The 19072-nt window shown below is 49.8% G+C and overlaps 1 protein-coding gene across 6 annotated transcripts in view; it reads right to left on the bottom strand.

The window, feature by feature from the left end:
• Window positions 1-19072, bottom strand: part of LOC138183119 (leucine-rich repeat-containing protein 24) — a 227378-nt gene that overhangs the window by 172662 nt on the left and 35644 nt on the right. For 4 of the 6 annotated variants that reach the window (XR_011173990.1, XM_069119710.1, XM_069119697.1 and 1 more), the window contains exon 2: window positions 11425-11525. The exons of the other annotated variants lie outside the window; for them this stretch is intronic. The gene's annotated coding sequence lies outside the window, so the exon portion shown is untranslated. The remainder of the gene's footprint in view (window positions 1-11424; window positions 11526-19072) is intronic. 6 annotated transcript variants of the gene reach the window in all.

The raw sequence follows: 19072 nt of genomic DNA, 5'->3' as shown, positions 1-19072 counted from the left end.
AACGTATACTCGGCGTTTAGCACGGTAATATATATTACTTGCGAGGCATTGCGCGGGAGATCCGGCTCTTAATCCCCGACTGCAGAAGTAAACTACTCGTTACGTAACGGTCGGGCCGAGGTTAATTCAACCGCGGCGAAAAAATAAAACAAGCGGATTACGCAGCCCGGCAAACCGTTTTCCACGGTATAACGCTGTACACGTTAAAAGAGTTAATTACGAGGATTTTCGTTTATCGATTAGGAGTCTGTCTTCCTTGGAACGATATCCGGTCGACCGACGCCGACCCGGAACTCGTGAGATTGCAAAGTTGCCTGATTACTCGGTCTCGCGAGTAACCTGGCTATAATAAAAGCGGCGTTTTATTCGTTTCCGCTTGGCCAAGATTTTTCATTACGAGAAAGGTCGGCCGACGCAAGAATACGGTTGACGATACGCGCGCGTTTCTCGCGGTGAGCTAGTTTCAGGTTGCTCGTTCTCGATACGAGTCGGGGGGAATCGCTAAGGAGACGCGTTGTGCGTATCGAATAGCTGGCTACGGGACGTCTCGGTATAACGTACGCCGCGAACGGAACCGGCGAACGACTGCTCGGACGCGATCGCAACGCGAACGCGCGTATAACGGGAGGAAGGGGTTAGGTTGGGGGTAGAGGCTGAATGACAAGGGTAATTCGCCGTGAGAAGACGCTCCAGCCGCGATCCGAGTATCGTACGCTCTATTTACGTTGCAGCTTTACTCGGTGTCGGTGTATCAACGATGCATTTACGTATCGCGACTCGATAAAAGGTTAACGTTCCACGCCAAGTAACAGCGAGCACGTGCCGTGGTCGACAGCTGCGTTCGATCGGACGATAAAAAGCAACGCGAACCGACGCGTCCAAGCCTCTCTATCTACCATCACGATGAAAGGAGCATCTTGGAGGAACCTCTTCGTCCGGAAGGTAAGAAGAGCCGCGTGCCAAGCACGAACAGTATGGCACGTGGTTAAACGACTAGCTGTGCTCGAGTCGGTTCGAGAATTTTACCTTCTTTCCGTCGCCGGCAGAAGGATCGAATCTATCCCTGGATCGAATGGCAAGCATCGAGTGGGAGTAGACGAACCGTGATCGACTTTGCCCGCTGGTACGTCGAGGTAAAAGCGGAAGCGATCGGCCATGATGTTGGCGTACGGCTGATCGAAAACTCGCGCAAGTTGGAGCGCTCGGTTCCTGCGAGATTCTTAAACGAGATCGAAACCTTTCTCCGCTGGTTACGAGAAATTCGCCCTCGAATCTCGACTTAACTCGGCCTCGTCGTAAGAGTAGTCCTCGGTATTTGATCTAACAACGACAAATAACGCGAATACGTTCCAAGTTTCTGCCGAAGATACAATTATAGCCCTGTTGGGCTCTTACCGACGTCGGAGTCGTAAATACGGCTGTACGTTGCAGCCGTGTCGTAAATTGGCGCAACAATGTGTCGTGGAAAGGAACGATTAAGCGGGTCGGCGCAACGCGCGAGGAGGAGGAAAGCGAGATGACGCAGGGAACTGCAAATTTTACGAGATATGAAATTTCGTTCGAGGCTGTGACGTCTCGGAAAATCGTCTTAGGCAGGAGGTAACGCGATTACGCGAATCGTGGATCTTAAGTATAACATCCGAGGCTGTAATCCATCGCGGAATCGCTCGTGCAGACCTTAACGCCTTCCTGGATCTCTGCTAGGGATTCCTAGGCTGTGATTAATTCGTCAAGGGGGAGAGGGGAGGGGGAGAGGGGAGGGGAAGGAGACGCGACAAGTTGCGCCAGAGCCATGCAACGGCTTTGCAAACGAGTTCCTCCGATCGTTCTCCGTGCAACCACGTCGCGACGTTTCTTTCCTTCGTCCGTTCCGCGATTATACGCGTGAACACGGATATCGTACCGATTAAGCGACGCCAGTAAACAACGACGAACGTCGAAAGCGTACTTTCTCTCGATTTCGTGCTTCGCTCCGTTCGCCTTTTTCTCCTCCGCGTACGTGCCTATACGTTGTTTTACTCGTTTACTTCGTACACCCGATCGAGCAAACGAGAAGAGACGTGCGTCGACTGTTTGCCTACTTTCGAAAGCATCGCTCGACAACGTTACAACGGACGAGGATACGATGGTCGGCACCGAACCATCCAAAAACTGTCGCACGAGATTAGACGTATATACGGAATCTCGTTCTTTCCTTTCTTTGTCTCTTTCTCTCGTTGTACCTTCCATGAAATATCCCCTCCGTGGTCCCTCTAACGTCTTACATTCGTCAGCTCCTCCTTCCGCTTCCACTCCTTCCTCTCTCGCGTTTCACCTTCTCCAAATCCCAATTTATTCCTCCGCCCTCCCATTTCTCCGACCTCGTCCCCCGTCTTGAGACGTTCCCCGCTGCGCGAATTCATCTCGTACCGATGTCCTCTGCTCTCCGTTTTCCTTGTCCTTCTTTCGTCGTCTCGCGCGCGTCTCGCGCGCGTCTCGCGTTAACTGCGCGCGAACCGTTCACCGTTCACTGCGAACGGACCCTTCTCCTCGTGACTATCAGCGGGAAACTGTTGACCCGGTCGCGACTTACGATTACTCCGCGCGCATCTCCGACCAACCGACTTCGTTTTCGAGCGTGACCGCACTACGACGGCAGAATTTGGAATTTCCAGCCACTTAAAAAAATTTCATCTTAATCGTTGACCCATTGAGCGCAGCGAGCGCGATTCAGTTGCGTCACGTACCGCTCTAACGACTGCCCGTCCGGTACGCGTTTATTCCCTCCTCCTCCTCCTCCTCCACCACCTCACGGGCAAATCGAACGACCGTGCAACGAATTACGACAGCTACCGGTAAGACGTTTGTCCGTCTTAATCGGAAGAAATCGGTTTCCAGGTGAGCCGACTTGGACGATCTCGAGCCGCGTGGTTGACGAAGAGCCGATCGAAAAACTCGCGCAAAATTAAACGACGCCTCCTTAATTAAAGCTTCGAAGGCAGCGTGAATCTCGCCGGAGTGAACCCTTTAGCCTAAAGACGAGGTCGACGAGCTACGGTTTGTAGAATCCGGTCCTGTTGCCCTGCAAACTGGGGAAAAACGAGAATCTGCCCGTTAATTTACGCAGCTTCGTTAGAACCGGTGCTATCGTCGTTCGTAAGGAAATCGAACGTTCGTTTATTATCGTTGTCGGATAATTATCGGCCGAATCAACGAGTCGGATTACCTGTCGGGGAAATTCGACGACCGCGAAACGATATTCAGTTTCGGGCGAGTAGTCGGCGACCGGGAACGAAAGCGAGTCGCGAGAATCGCAAAGATCGATACTCGAAGTTGCGTTCGAGTGCTCTCGGCCGAGTGAAAATCGCGCGCGAAGAATTTCAGCGTCGGCGCCGCGAACATTTTCGAAACAGCGGATCGACGTAGATGCGATTCGCGTGAATTTTTCGCGCGAGATCCCCGCCAGTTGGTCCTTCTCGATGCGATTTACAGATAGCTGTAAAATATTTAAATCCAACTCGTTGCATTAATCTTTCCGATCTACGATATCGCGAATAAAAGCTGCATAGGCCCTGGACAGATTGGCGTGCGAGATCGATATAAAAAAAAAAAAAAAAAGAGAGAGAAAAAGTATTCAGCGCGCGGTGGAGTTGCAGCGTCGGACGCCACTTATCTGTGGCTCCGTCGGGGCTCAAACATATTTTTCCCCGTCCCTCTGCCGCGCCGGATAATATCGGTAAATGATAAATTTTTCCGGCGGTAACGATCTCGTCGATCGTTCCTCCGCTTCGACCGATTGCCTCTCGCGCTTCGTGCGTTTCATCTCGTTTCGTTCGTCGCTGATTCTTTCGCGTGCACGGTCCGCCTTGACAACGTATAACGTAAATATCTTCGTTTAAAGCGGCGCACGCCGCTCTTTCTCGCTAGAACAAGACCGAAATACGCGGCGGTTGCACGTTACCGCCGCTCGTACGCCCGTACGCCCGTACGCCTGTTTCTTTCTGTTCCTCGTAAATTATCCCGAAATTTTCCCGGTCCTACCTTCTACGAATCCTCCGCTTCGGTCGACGCTAAACTTACGAGAATTCGTTTCAACCTGTTCAATTTCGCGATACGCTTTACGACGGAACCAAACCGGCGCCCGGACCAAAATTCGACGATTGACTTTGCACGATTTTCCATCGACCCGTTCTCCTTACTCTCTGTCGCGTTTCAAAGCCCCGAGAGCAAAGAAGCCGATACGCCTTCCTATCGTACTTTCACGGACTCGCTGCACTCCTTTCGAACAAATGGTTCGTATAACTTACTCCGCTTGGCGCGAAGAAGGTTGCGAGTGCGAGTTGCACGGACATTTACATATCGCGCTCGTTACTTTGGGAAAGTTGAAAAAAAACGGTATCGATTCGGTACAGTCAACGTCAGTTGGAGTTTATTTACGGTGGAAGCGGTACTTGTTGGTGAAAGCGGTGGAAAGCTATGACACGTATGTATATACGTATATCGACGTAAGTATACGCGTGGTCATAGGCGTGGTGGTCCTACGCGTGGTCCTACGCGTTTCCGTTTATACGGAAAAGGCGATAGAACGTTTTCGTTTGTTTGCTCGGTGTTGCGAATCGACGCGACGAACGGACGAGAGCGAATCGACCAACGAAACGGTCGTTCGTTAGCCGAAATACCCAATTTCGATCGCGACGATCCTGTCGCTGCTTTTATTCGGTGCGTGATAAAAAATGTCGACGGCGATGCATGCAAAAATATTAATGACAGTGGTGTATTCGCAGGCGCGCGTAAACAAGGCACGTGTATCGGTGCGCTTCATCGACGAAAGCCATTGGCCGGGAGTGATAGAGTGGTAACATGAAATCGCAGTAGAAACGGTTGACCTGACGCGTCAATCACGTTGCACGCGATAAGCGTCGTGTCAAAGGGATGACCCCGCTGAGGTGATCCTTGCATCGAACTAGATCGATTCCCGTATTATCGAGAATGACGACGATGACGATAATTCTGGTGTGCACGTCGACATCAACGATCACCGGTATCGCTGATTTCACGCTTACCCGCCGCCCTCGTTCGACCGAGTTAATTTCACTATGACGAATCGTCTTGCAATTACGTCGCGTTCCCGCTCAATGATACGTTCGCCCGTTCGACGCTCCATTATTTCGTTAAATTTCGTTTCTATCGCACGCGGAGTTCACGTTGCCGAGTTCCTCTCCTAAGCGTGAATCAACAGCGGCTGTCGTATCGCGTAGCCGAACAGGGTACAGCGAGTGTTATCGAAGCAAATTTCACAGAGAATTTTCTCCAGCGCGTACAGTTTCCAATCGCGCGACCTGAAAGTTGCGTGAAACGGTATACTCGCGGCTTTTCCAACGCAATCCGTTGCGATACGGCAACCAACGCGGATTAAACAACTTTGTCGAGGGTAACGGGATACGAGGATACGCGATTCAAAATTTATACGATAAACGTCAATTAGAGAATTTTAGCGAACCCGAGTTGCGACGAATATAGCGAATTTAAAGGCAACTCGCGACTCCAAACAAAACGTTTAAAAATTTCGGCCAACGTTTGTTCGCCCGATACCAACGAACAAGCAAAATGGGTCGTTGGTCGATTCTTACGCCGTGGCGAACTTGTCCGAACGTCGAATGCGGCACGATCGAACGCGCCATTTATCTTTAACTACAAAAGAATTTGCCCGGCCGAGGCGACCGGTTACACCGGTGCGTTACCTTCGAAATGCCAGCCGCTTCTGCCTCTACGAAAAATTAAACGAGCAGAAAGAGCGTTTGCATATCCGCCTGTATTTCGCCCAAAGACATTATTTTCTACCGCTCTCTCTCTCTCTCTCTCTCTTTCTCTCTCCTATTCGACGATCGACCGTAAGATCTTGTTCCATCTACGCGATTTCGAATATTACGAATATTACGAAGAATAGGATGCACCGCAAAAGGCTGCTGGTAATTGCATTTTATTGCTACTCGAATCACGCGTATACGAAACCCCATCGAGCTCTCGAATTTAATACTCTTTGGTTGAATCGTATTAGTGGAAACGTTAACGAATAATAATTACAGTGTATCAGCTGCAACGTTTCAAAGTCATAGAAGAGTTTCGAGCGGACTGGATGTTACGTTCGCGATAGATGGTCGGTCGTAAATTTGCGCGGTGGAAACCGACGCTGGATACAAATTACACGGGATTAGCGAAAATCTAGCTTAGAGTTTCGCGGCCGAAACGCGAGAATAATAAGAAGAAGATCGCGGTCTGACCGGCCACGAAAGAGGCTGGAACCGTTGCCAGCGACAGCCGCGTATTATATTGCACCGTGTGCGCGTCATCCGCAGCGTTAACGCAACGCGCGTCGCACGGCCGCCGTGTCCGCGGTAATCGCGGTAAAATTTGCTAGTTGGAATCGTGGTGTCGCGGTACCTTCCAAGCGATTGTAAATCGAACCGCGATTCCCGACTCGTGTACAACAGCCGCCGTGTATTTTGCATTCTGACATCGCGTCGTCCTGCTCTCCCCCACCCAGTACCAAACGCACGCTGCCGGATCGCTCGAAGTTGGTCTCGAGATCGATGGAAATTTCGAGTTGCTAAAGTATTTCGGAGCCGCGCGGCGTGTCTTCTTTCGAAACGTGTATCGGAGCGTTATCAACGGACTATGAACTCGTCCGCCGTCGTGCGATCCAGAGATCTTGTCGTCTCGTCCAACGTCGTACTGGCGTATCTTGCGCCAAGTAGCAGGAAAATTTGGAGTATCAACCATCGGATTTAATCGAGTTTAACGCAATTCCGTTTTATCGCTCGTCGTTGATTTCATCGTACGAGTACGCGAAACACGTTGGATCGTTGCGTTGCGGATTACGTTTGAAAGAAACGTATAAACGTGACTCGGTATTACCATCGGAATAGGCAGACAAAAAACACTGGAAGAGGAAAGGCGCTACGGTACGAATCAATCGATAAGAACGTTACAATGGCATTAGTTCCAGCCAGCGACCGTTCGTTCCAAAGTTAATCATACCGCTTCGCAGAGCGGAACGTTGTTTCTTACATTGGGTCGACCGAGGGGACCACCAGGTTGGCTCTTGCGTTCCAGAGGGGGGCCACGTGCGCACGGCGCAAGGCTTAAACAGCTAAACGCTTGCGACTGACAGCCTTATATTTTCTGTCGGTCCGCAGGCCGCGTCATCGTAATCGTCGGCAGCGCGTGCCGAGTGTTGCCGCGGTTTCCATGGCCGTGGAAATCGCATCGTCGCGGTTCGTTGAACCCTCGCTTCGCTTCGGGACCGCGATACAACTCGTCCGTTGTAATTTGCGAAATATACAGTCGAACGCCTAATGCGGTGAAAAAAAAAAATCGACCGGCGTCCTCTTTATCCTCGACGAGCCGAATCACCGGTAGGTTTTTCCACGGTGTAAGGGAAATTTCGCTTCTATCTCGGAGAACCTCGGCGGATTACGGGCAATGGCGACGGGGCAGGCATTTATTTCGCAAGCGGTCGACCGTGCGATGTTTTGGTGATTTTCGGTCGACCGTTTGTTAATCCGCGGCGAGCGTCGCAAAGAGGAAGGATAACGCGCATTGGCAAAGTTTCGTTCGCGTTTTCAATCGCGATCTCGTAATCGGTAATCGGATTCGTTAAACGCCAGTTTCTTATCCGATAGGACGATAAAGTGGAAACGATACGCGAGTGGTTGCACCGACAGCATCGCGTCATAATTAAACGCCAAACGATAACGTAATCGCGGGCAATGTTGTTCGAGGTAAAAAGTGTTCAAAGATGCGAAAGATGACGAAGAAACGCATGGTAAATTCTAATCGTTTCGCGATCTCGTTCGAATCGTTCGCCCCTCTGCGCTCTCCGAAAGATCAACGAAATTCGTTTCACTTCGGCTGAAAGAAGAAAGCCTCGGCTCGACTGGGTTAACCCGCGCGTCGTTCGCCGCGTCGTTCGCCGCGTCGCGCCACGCCGCACCTCGACGGAACCTGATACAAGGGACGCAAGAGCGTAAGGATTCTTACCACCGCGTATTCGACTACCGCGTATCGCTTAGCAGGCGTTTCACCGCCGCTCTATTTACCAGTTTCCACGTAATTTCGGACTCCGGTTAAAGGCAGGCTCGCGTCGTACGGAGCGCCGTTCGCGAAAACGACGAAACGCGCTCTCTCGAAGGCAGCTGTGTAATACGTTTGCCAATAACGTTTAGGAAAATCGGCGCGTCTCGGACGAACAACGCGTCACGAATAAACGGATAGACGGAGTTAAAAGGTGGGACAAGCGGAAATTGCATTTGCGCGAATTCTCGAAATGGAACGCGATTCCGTCGATTTTCCGCTGAATCGATAAAGTTCCGTTTGTTCTTCGCCCGTTCTTCGAAAGCGTATCCGCGCTGGCGAATTTCCCGACAAGATGTATGGCGAGCATGGCGACGATAGGTAGGCGGCAGCGCGCAGCGTCGGGTCGCGAGTATTCCGCGTGTATGATTGATCGAAGATCGAAATATTTGCGGATACATGGCACGGTAAATACCAGGTCGGTTGGCAGAATGAACGATACCCGAGTGGGTTAGCCGAGGCGGAGCCTAGCGGTACCATATGGTACTGGCTTGTATTTCGTACAATGGGTACGCGTATTTAGCGAAATCTCGCGCACCACTCAGCCGCGACTACGTTCCATTTGTAGCGGCAACGACCAGAATTTCGAACCACCGGCCTCTGCAAATTTCAACGACGTCCAACCCGACGCGATACAGAAAATCCATAAATTTCACCACATTTTCTAATCTCGTCACCGCGTATCCCCTTGTATAACGATATCGCTTCGAAAAGAACAGCTTATTTCGGTGCAAAAGTATCGAGCGATCGGATACGGTTCCTTCGACGAAAGAAAAACGACCATAACTCGTTTGTACGAGTTATCGGTGGAGAGTCGTTCAACGAAAATCGGACCGCTCGAAAGCCAGCGATTCTCCGATTGCGATCGACGATGCGTACGCGGACGCACGGACGATCAGGACCAGGGAACGAGAGTGCGACAGACAAGAGCGAAGATGCGAAATTATGCAGAAGCGCGATCAACCGGGTGTAAGCGGGTTCTCGATACGCGTTACCATACACCGTATCTCTCCTATCGATGTGCAGGTTTTCCGCTTTGAATTAATCACGTAGAGTCAATGACGCGTGCATCTCAAAGACGAGGACACACGGTCCCGTGGATTCCGCGAACTGCTCTACGATCGACTACCGAAATCGTGGCCGAACCTGCGATCGTTTCCATATACCGATCGATTCTTTGCGATCGAAACGTTGTTTCGTAAAAGAGAACGTTACAATCCGCTCCTATTCTCCTATCGGATACCGATGCGAAACTCTACTCTCGTCTCGCTCGCGTCTAACACGCGCAAAGTCTCAACTATTCGCGTCTCGAACTTTCCAACCTGCATAGTCATTAATCGTGCGTTCTATAACCAACGTTTAATTACCCTGAACTGCAGCGTTCAAAGTTCGCTGTAACCTAGCGCAGCTCTAAACAAATTCTCGTCACGCTGCACGATCTATCGGGGAGTCTCTCGCCGGCAAACGCTACACGTTAGACGTTCCAAGATACCGTTGTTCCTTGTTGTTGTACCGCTTTTGCCGCTGGAAAGGAATCCTCTGTGGCGAATAAAGCGAATTCGCCTGCTGCAAATTTCGCGAAGCGATATCGACGATAGGCGCTCGTACGATTCGAGACTGGAACGATCGAGTCGCGCGCAGACAGAGGAAACGCGTCGAAGCTCGGAAATAATGGCGACGCGCGACAAGACGCTCGATCGCCGAGTCGATGAATCAACAAGACGGCGCTTTGCCGACGCGCTATCCGCGTGCCGATTCGGCCAACGACAACGTCCGGTCAGGCTGACCGTTCGTGCTAATTATCGCGTGGCTTGCGTCGTCGGCAGAAGGAGGACGGACGCTCGCGAGAGGCGGAGAAGGCGCGTGCGAACGGAGAGAGCAAACAGAAGCGGATAATTTATTCGGTAAGCGCGGTGCGCCGGCGGGTTAGCGCCGACGGGTTAGCGCCGACGGGTTAGCGCCGACGGGTTAGCGCCGCGATAATAATGCTACGCGACATCGCGGAGATCGATTCTACCGCGTTTCTCTGTTCAAACATTTACGATTTTATGATTGAATTTGGTCGTCCGCGAGGCAGCGGCGTTTCCTGCGTTTGCACGATCACGGCGCTAACGGTCGCCATTGCGAATACGTCACTCGGGGCCGTGGAATTAAATTGTCATCGATTCTGACGCAGAGCGAGCGCGTTCCGTCCAATGAAAAGTGAAAATGCAAGAAACTCGGTACGGTGCTCGGGCTGTTCGATTCAACGATCTGCAAATTTTTCAGACTTTGAACGTTACGTCGCTATGTTCCCTTAACGGAACATTCGTCCAACCGTATAACGAGTAATATGTAGAATAAATAAAGCAATGGCGGTAGTTTTTCGCGTTCCACGCGACATTCGTCGATTTGCCGGAAGCTTCTCGAAGAAGTCGCGCCACGATTTCCATCGATATCATCCACGGGCTGCAGCCACGCGACGTTACCTCGTGGAATGTGTAGTTCGACTCGAGAAACTCAAACATTTTTTTCCCCTCTCCGTCGACGTTGATTTCAGATAATCGCCGCCGCGTGCGGGTTCTGTGCCTGGTGATTCGTCGCGCGGTTGATGCGAAATTTAAACCGCGAATTTATATGTAAATTCTCGTTCAACGGGAATAAGCGTATCTCGCGTGGGCACGGCGTCGCGATAGAGATCCAGCACCGATGTGGCTCGTCTTCAGCCGCGATGAAACGTATAAACGCTGGAGACGGCCGAGAACGCGCTGCAACCTAATATTTCTAGTATAGTTGCAGCGGTATTACAGTTCCGTTTGCGACGATGCGACGACGATCGAGAAAAGCACGGAAAAAAGAAATTGGCGTATAGCGTCGGCGAATATGTCGCGTTAGAAAAACCGTTGGTCGAGAGTTTGTCGGTAAGTTTGTGAAAGACGAACGAGGATCAGATGGAACGCGTGCGCGTTCCACGTTCAAAGATCGAAACGTAGTTGCAACTCGACGATTAATTATCGTCGATGCTCGATGCACTTGCTCGCGCTTTATCGCCTCGTCGAACGAGATGCTACTCGTTTGTTCGCGATCCACGTAAAGAACGCTTTATTCGTCTGGCTGGTTGCGACGTTGCCTCTTCGGAAGGCGAGCGTGTGTGTACGAGAGGAGAACTTACGAGTATCGATTTCTACGGAAATTAATTCTACCTGCGCAAACGTGGTAAATAGGAAGGGAAGAAATTACGGAAGATCGAGACGCGTTCGGCCTGACCCAGACCCGCTTCTTTCTTACGAAACTGCTGACGGGAAAAGGCTCGGTTATGTACGAAACACTTACCGATGATTTACGCCCAACGATAACTGCCCGGTTTCGATCGAAACCGTAATCCCGCGTGCTTCTGAATGGAAATCAGGGTACACCTTGTGCTGGTACGGTCGCTGTAACAAACGATAGTAACGGTTCCTTTAAGATATGGCTAACGGATAACGAAGCGCGATAGATGGGCGAGGGAAACGGCAGGAAGAAAAGCAATCGCGACGACCGTTTCTTCTTTCCGTTTAATCGCTTTCAAACGGCTTCTTTCCGATGTTCGCTCGTTCGCAAACATTTAGAAAAAAAGGATATTCGGGACTTGGAAAGGACGCCGCGACGGTAAACGAATCCTACGATTAATAACGGGCATTCGCTACTCGATAGTCGAATTAAAGTTGTCGGAAAGGGTGAGGCCGTTGCTCGGAGAAGGTACGCGCTCGATTATCCGTGTGCTGGTTGTCGTCGCTTTAAATTACCATTTACAGTCTTCGTATCCGGACGGTTCGAGGAGCGAGCAGAAGCATCGGCGAAACGTCCGCGGAGACAAAAGAATTACGCTTGCTCCCCTATCCACGGATGCACCGATGGTATATCTTTGGTACGCAGCTCGGCTGCACTCGCTCCACTCACCGTCCGTTCTTTCATTCCCCGAGCTCTTTATGCTCGGCTGGCGATCGATCGCACGACGTCGACGTCGCGCTTAACACCGTGCGCCGATTCCCTCCTTTTCTTTCTCTTTTCCGCACAAGACGCGCGAGATTATTCGCCGCGTACCGCCGTCGTTCGTCCACGCATGAAAATTCCCTGCCTCTCCTTTATCTTCTTCGTTAGCAGCACGCGTTTCATTTTCCCGTCACAGTTGCTCCGTGATTCGTGAGCTCCCTTTTTCGCCCTTTGTCGTCATCGCGTTCGTTCTGGCAGCGAGTTCTGGCGCGAAACGGTCGGTGGATTGCGCTGCGATGAAAGGGGCCAGGCTCTTTTAAAACCAGGCTCTTTAAGAAGGAATCGCGTGGTCGTTGCGTTTACCAGGCAAAGAAAGATCGCGGAGATCGATATGCATATATATATAATATATTATATAATATATATTATATTTATTATATATATAATATATATTATATAATATATATATATTGTGGCCCTTTGAAAAATCCACCACCGTCGTGTTTGTCGATGAGTCTTTTAAAAGAACCGGCGATCCTGCTAAACGCGAGCAACCGAATAGCCGGAAATAAAATTCGGCCTCCGATTCGGATAAACCGTGTTTTTCAGTGCTCGCGAAACTACTGACCGTCGCGCAACTCGTAAAACAAGCTCGTTGGCACGAAGCAACGACACCGTGAATTCCACTTATCCTCTGCATTATCCGTATTCGTTGGTCGTCGCGCAACTTGCCTTTCGTCGCGAGTATAAGCTCGATAAATCGCAACTAGAAAACTCGCCAGGAATTTTCGTATTAAACACGTCTCGTAGTAAACGCGATATTCGAGAACGATTAGTTTAATCGATGGAAGGCTGTACACGTAGTACGTGCATGCACGTTGTTCGAGTCGTTTGATAGGTACTCGTGGATTTATCGACTGCGAAGCTTCGATGCTCGAGTCAACGCCTCCGTAAGAAACATTTTTACTCGTCATTTTTGTCTCAACGTCTATCCTTCGACGAGGGACGCGTGTCACGGAACGCGAACAACGATCGTCGTTGGTTCGTTGCCGTTTCGCCCGTCTAATTGTCGCCGTCTACCGAACAAAAAATGAAATCCTTTGGTTATTTCGTTCGTGCCGCCTTTCGCTTCTCCGAATTACAAGGTACTCGTACGCGTAGAATGCAAACTAGTAGCCCGCCTTCGTATCTCTGAAACTACAGATGTTGTTTAACTTTATAAGTCTATCCGAGCCACCCGGTCCATTCTAATGCTCTTATCTAGCATAATACCGTTCGCCGCCAGGAGAATTTATATTAGCTGGCGCTTCGTGCTCTCTGTACGTTTCGTCCGAAATAGCCTAGTTCCGAGCAGAGACCCGAACGAATAATTTAGCTGTGAAAGTTCGAAAAAAGAAATAGGGAATAAACCGAGATTCGCTCGTTCAACGAGTCGTTTGTTCCAACATCGCCACTCGTTTTAACTCGCTTTCGTTCACCGATATACGCTTTACGAGACTAAATAAATCTGTTACATCATCCACCACTCTTTCCTACCGTGGAAACCTTAATTTACTTACTTAGTATAATTTAATTTTACCCTCGATCCGCGTCTTTCCAGCATGTTTGCCGGAACGCAGATTTTTCCAGGCATAACCTGTGTCGAGTTCCCATCTGCGATTCGTTATGCCGAAAGAAATACAGCTGCAAACATTCGGCAACAAGCGACGTTACGAGTCTCGCTGCTTTCGTCGTTAAAGTCGGCTTCTGCTTGTTTTCGCGAGTGCGAGATAACCGAGGAAGATGATGAAATTGCATATTTGCGATATCAGGAAACAATTAGAGGGATCGTTGGCTTTTACGGACCAAACAGGAAATAAGAATGGAAAGACGTGGCGAACGCTTTAACGTCGAGTTCCTCGAGGAAATAGATTCCTCTACGAGTATACAGCGCCGCGAATGAAAATCGATTTACGAAAACTCGATAGCCGTACATCGCCGTACCGTGAGAAACGTTACATCCTCGAAGACAGAGGTAACCGGCAAAGGAACCGCGAAACCAGTTGCCTAGGAACGTCGAGATTACATCTTCGGGATATATCAGATTTCTTCGCGCATATATATTCCGATACATCGATCTCTTTCTATCCCTATCTTCTCTCTTTTTTCTTTTTTTTTTTTTTTCTCTCTTTATTACTCCAGCCTGCCTCGTCGAATCGAATCGTCGGAAGCCTGATTCTTCGCGTCACGAGAATTTACGTAACCTATGGCGGCGAACGCTTAAACGCGCGATCAAAGCGCGAAAGACGGGATACGGTGGATCCGATGCCAGACGAAACACGGGCACTGCTACTGTGGCGCGGCCAGCGAAGACGGGTCAGAGACTACTAGCGACTGCGACACGCGACCGGACCACGCGGCTTTCGCCGGTCAGGCGACACGCCAGCTTCTCTGCTGATTATTTATCGCATTTGCGCGCGTGCCGAACGGGAGACAGGTAGCGTAATTCATTCGCAAGTACGTCAAATTGCTCGTATTTAATCGCTGTGTTCTCCGTTGTCTGCCGTTGTCTGCCGTTGTCTGAAATCCGATACGAATAAAGTTAGCCGGACGGACGTCGATCTATTTTGGCAAAATAGAACAGACTGCGATCGACCGAGATTGCGGTTAGGTTTTAACTAAAGCGCTTCGATCGGATCTCTAGGACTTTAGGAGGTCCTGTTTGGCGTCAAACGGCTGCGTCTGTACCACCCGCTGTATGAGCCGAGTCGACGGGACCCGACTGCCGTCAAGCACTTTCCAAATAATTACGCGTCGTTCAAACATCCGCGACGATAGGAAACGCTGGAAATAGCGCGTTCCAATGTTTCAGACAAACGCGACGCGCGACGCTAACGAGATGATCGCGCGCAGTTCTAAACGACCGCGTATACTCAAGGACCGAGGAAAGAGCTTAAGATCTACCTTTAGGCACTCCGCTCCTGAAATCGCTCGCGCCATCTCCCTCGAATTAAGCTTCTCTGTTCTTGTTTTGCTACTTGCAATTTCGTTTCGTCTTACGCTTGTGTAATCGTACGCCTATCGCCGTACGCGGTTTGTCCCGCGATAATAATAGTAATAATAATAGTAATAATAACGGTGACGATAATAAAAACCGGCGGAATAAAAGGGTAGCAGAGAGACACGGACGAACGATGATCACGAGGAAGGATAAAAAGAGAAACGCGACGGGAACAATGAACCGGGGACGAAGCGCGCGTTCTAATTTTAAGGTTTAATCTCGCCGAGTTGAAACACTCGATATTCTCGACGGTCGTACCTCTGGCAAACGGATAGAGATCCGTTAACGCAACGCTCTGTGCCCCATTTTCTATCCGTCTTACGAAATATCGAAACTGCGAGCAACTTTGAACGACGGTTTCAACCGTGGCGGTATTGTCGCGCGGCGTCGCTTTAAACGACTATCGCGTGATTAAACAATTGGAAAGTAGGATTCGTTAACGCGTTTTCAACTTGCGAGTTACTCGCGCCACGAACATCCCGACAGACTCGTACTTTGCAATTGCTCGTCACGATGCCTCGAGGATGCTTCGTAACGCAAACGTATTCGTCAACTTCCAAGAAACTCGACTCGAGACGATCGTCTAAAGGAACGAGGATCCGCCGGTTCGTTATCCGTTTCTGCCGGCGTAACTGTAAAAATATTTTCACGAGGCGAACGAGGCAACGACTGAGTACCGCGGAGGAAACGACAAAGTGAGAAACAACGAGGTACGTATTCGCGTGGATCTTATTGTACACGGTAGCATCTGTTCCAGTCAGAACGATGGCAGTTAATTAACGATCGGCCGAGTAAAAACCGGATCGGTCGGAGTATTTCGACGAGACGACCGCAAAGCGAAACGCTGAAATATCCCACGAACGAAACTGCAGTGGAGAATTAACGACGGGGCTCGGCCGACTTCGGCGTTAACACGAGCCCCGAATGAAATACCGACCGGAATTTCCCCTTTTACCCACCACCACCACCCACCACTCTTCGCTCTTTCCCACCGACGAGAATAAGCGCGCGTATATAAGCGTCCGACGTCTCTCCCTCGAGTCAACGTATTATATAGGATCGGCTATCGCAAAATTTATCGTTTCGCGGAACATCCACTCTCGATAGAAACGGGAATGCATCGTCAAACTGGTTCCAACGGTTTACGCGAAATCGTCGGCGACTTTGGTCATCGCGTTGACCAACAGTTTCCACGCTGTCAACGGACGTTCGATAAAAAAAAAGAGAGAGAGAGATATCGTAATAATCGGCCTCGAATGCGGCCGCTCTCAAACAAGCTGTAACTCGAGAACAACAGCATATTCGGCATACCGCATAGGTTTACACGCGCTTTTCTTCTTATTTCCGTCCGATTCGTCCTGTATTTCAATTTGATTCCACGTCCGTTGATCTTCCAACGGTATACGCTGGCAAAGTTACGATTCTAAAATTACCACCTCTAACGTTCGAACGTAAATTCAACTTGCATCTTGCTATTTTTCTCTCGAAATGCGTCTAGCTTTGCCGGAAATTCGTACTATCGGAGCGTTTAAGGGATTTTTTGGGCGAGAATCGGCAAATAAAAAGCGTCGAACGTGACGCGACGAAAAATTCGTCGATGCTTTCGCAGCGAGCACCGAAACGAATAAATTTCGGCGTGAGTTGGCGAAATTTTGTCACCGCCTGAAATTAATCGGTTGCAGTCGGTCACGCTACGATCGGGTTAATCACTTTTTTGTCCACAGGGGACACGGTACGCGTTCAGCGCAGAGGCTGTACGTTCTACGTACATGCAACGTTTCCCCTCCTGTTTCGACGCCTTCGCGATTCTACATCTGTTGGAATTTCGGGTACACGCGCGTCCACGTCGACCGGCCGTCGGCGACGAAAATTCGTGAAATTTTTATTTGCCCGTTCTGTTTGCGAATACCGCTCTCATCGTTACGAGCAAATCGGATCGAATGTTTGCGCGCGGCCGTGACGATCCAAATTAAATACGCCGCGAAATATCGTTGGAACGGACGCGACGTCATGGCTCGTATTTCAGCCTCGTCTCGACCACCTACACCGAATCCGCCATCCGCTCTGCATTGTTGCCCCTCGTGCTCGTTAAACGCGACGATTACGCGAATAGCAGATATCGAACGTTGAACGAATCCGCCGCCAAGAATTTGGCCAATCGGTCTCGCCAGCCTTCGTACTTTCTTTCAACCGGTTCAGATAATTCCAACGAAAGTAAAGAAACTGAATCTTTATGCGCGCACGCGTATCTCGGCGTTGTTATCGCAAGAATTCCTTCTTGCCGTGCGAGCCCAGATCTACAGTTACGTACTTGCATTTCAAGCAACGTTCTCATCCTCGTAGTAGCATTTTTTCCGCGAAAGTGAAACTTTCTCCAAGTTTCGATTTCACCGCGGTGGCGTACACGTCACAATTACAATCCGGAAAGGTATCGCGCGAAGAAGGACCACGGTCGGGCGATAGAGATCCTTTTCCATTGAACTGGAAGCGAACGCTGTCGAGGAAGGCGGTCGGAATCCACGGAAACGTCCATGGTAGTCAGTTAGTCGCTAGTGGATCGCCATCACCAACGCTTAACCACAGAGTGGACACGTAGTCTACAGATAATAGCGGAAGATGGTGGAAACTAAGGGATAGTTGGCGAAGCGGAGCAATTTCGCGTTGCAGTAAGAACTCGGGGCGTAGGATTTAATTAGAACCGCAGTTATCTACTCGGTAGATAAATATCGTAGTATATAGGTAGTGGTAACGAGTAACGGTTCGCTGGAAAAAGCAGCTCGTCGAGGCGAAAGATACTTCTCGGTAGCTGGACGCTCGATTCAATTATCTTCTTATCTCGTCGTTGATCTTAATCTTAAGCGCGTAAGTATGTATAAATGGTACGATCAATCCCTATCGGTTGTTGTCTCTTGCTTCGTCTCTCGGTGTAACACGGTCGGTTCAACGTATTCTTTCGAATGTAATTAACGAAACGAAATCCAAATAGAAACTCGTCCGGTTGGCTAAATATCGCGTCAAGCGCTCTGCCTCGTACATATCTCGTACATATTTTTGCGTATTTTTGGCGCGCTATGTATCTTTGAAATGGTAAATTTCCCAAAAGCATGGAAACATTCGAAATAAGTAATTACAGAGTCGATCGCCGCGGGTTTGCGCACGGTCAGCGATTTTCGGACTGATTCGATTGAGATTGGCGTTTCGCGCGAAAGATCGATCGACGCGCTTTAATTTAATATATCAGCGAAGTGATATTACGATCGGCGTAAATCCCAACGTTCGACGCAGCCAAGCTTTCAATTTCCTAACGGTCGCGTCTACCGGGTAAACACTATAAGAGGATGAATTTCATCCTCTTATCGGTCAGTTTGAGCTGATTACCGGCCAAACGGTATACATCGTAAAGTGCAGGGTAAAAGCCCACCGCCCCGAGCAAAGGCAATATTTCTAGCGATTTATTAATCTCTCGCAACGTGCCCTACCATTGGCTAGTAGCCGCGACGTAGGCATCAAGCGTTTCACGAACAGAATTATCAACGGTTACGTTAACACGGTGGACGGGTAAAGAGGAAAGCTCGTCCATGTGAAAATAAAAGCGGCCCCCCTTCGTTTTTCCATGTTTCGCGAGAAAACGAGAAACGCAATTGCAACGATTCGACGAGAACGAAGCGCAACGAAATTGAACTCGCTAGCCTCTTAAGGGCAACTGTAAGTAACTCGACTCCGTATTCGCTTTACGAGGCGAACGTAGAGACACGTTACGTACTTGGCCGGTGTTTTCTCTAAAAGCAAATCCCAGCGTCTATTCTCGCGCCACTCGATTCGAAAGAAGCGCCGCGTTAGAACCGCGAGAGGTTCGCCGGAGATCGACAGGTTAACCGAGAACAAACGAGAAAAGGGAAAGGGGAAAAGGGGGGAAAAGGAAGAGGTAGAACGTGGGTTTTACTCGGCGCGATTACGAGATTACTAAGC

This window comes from Bombus flavifrons, chromosome 1, assembly GCF_040668555.2.
Source record: "Bombus flavifrons isolate JBK064 chromosome 1, iyBomFlav1_principal, whole genome shotgun sequence".
Taxonomy (NCBI): Eukaryota; Metazoa; Arthropoda; class Insecta; order Hymenoptera; family Apidae; genus Bombus; species Bombus flavifrons.
Note: the sequence above shows the minus strand (reverse complement) of the source record. Positions and strands in the feature narration are given on the sequence as shown.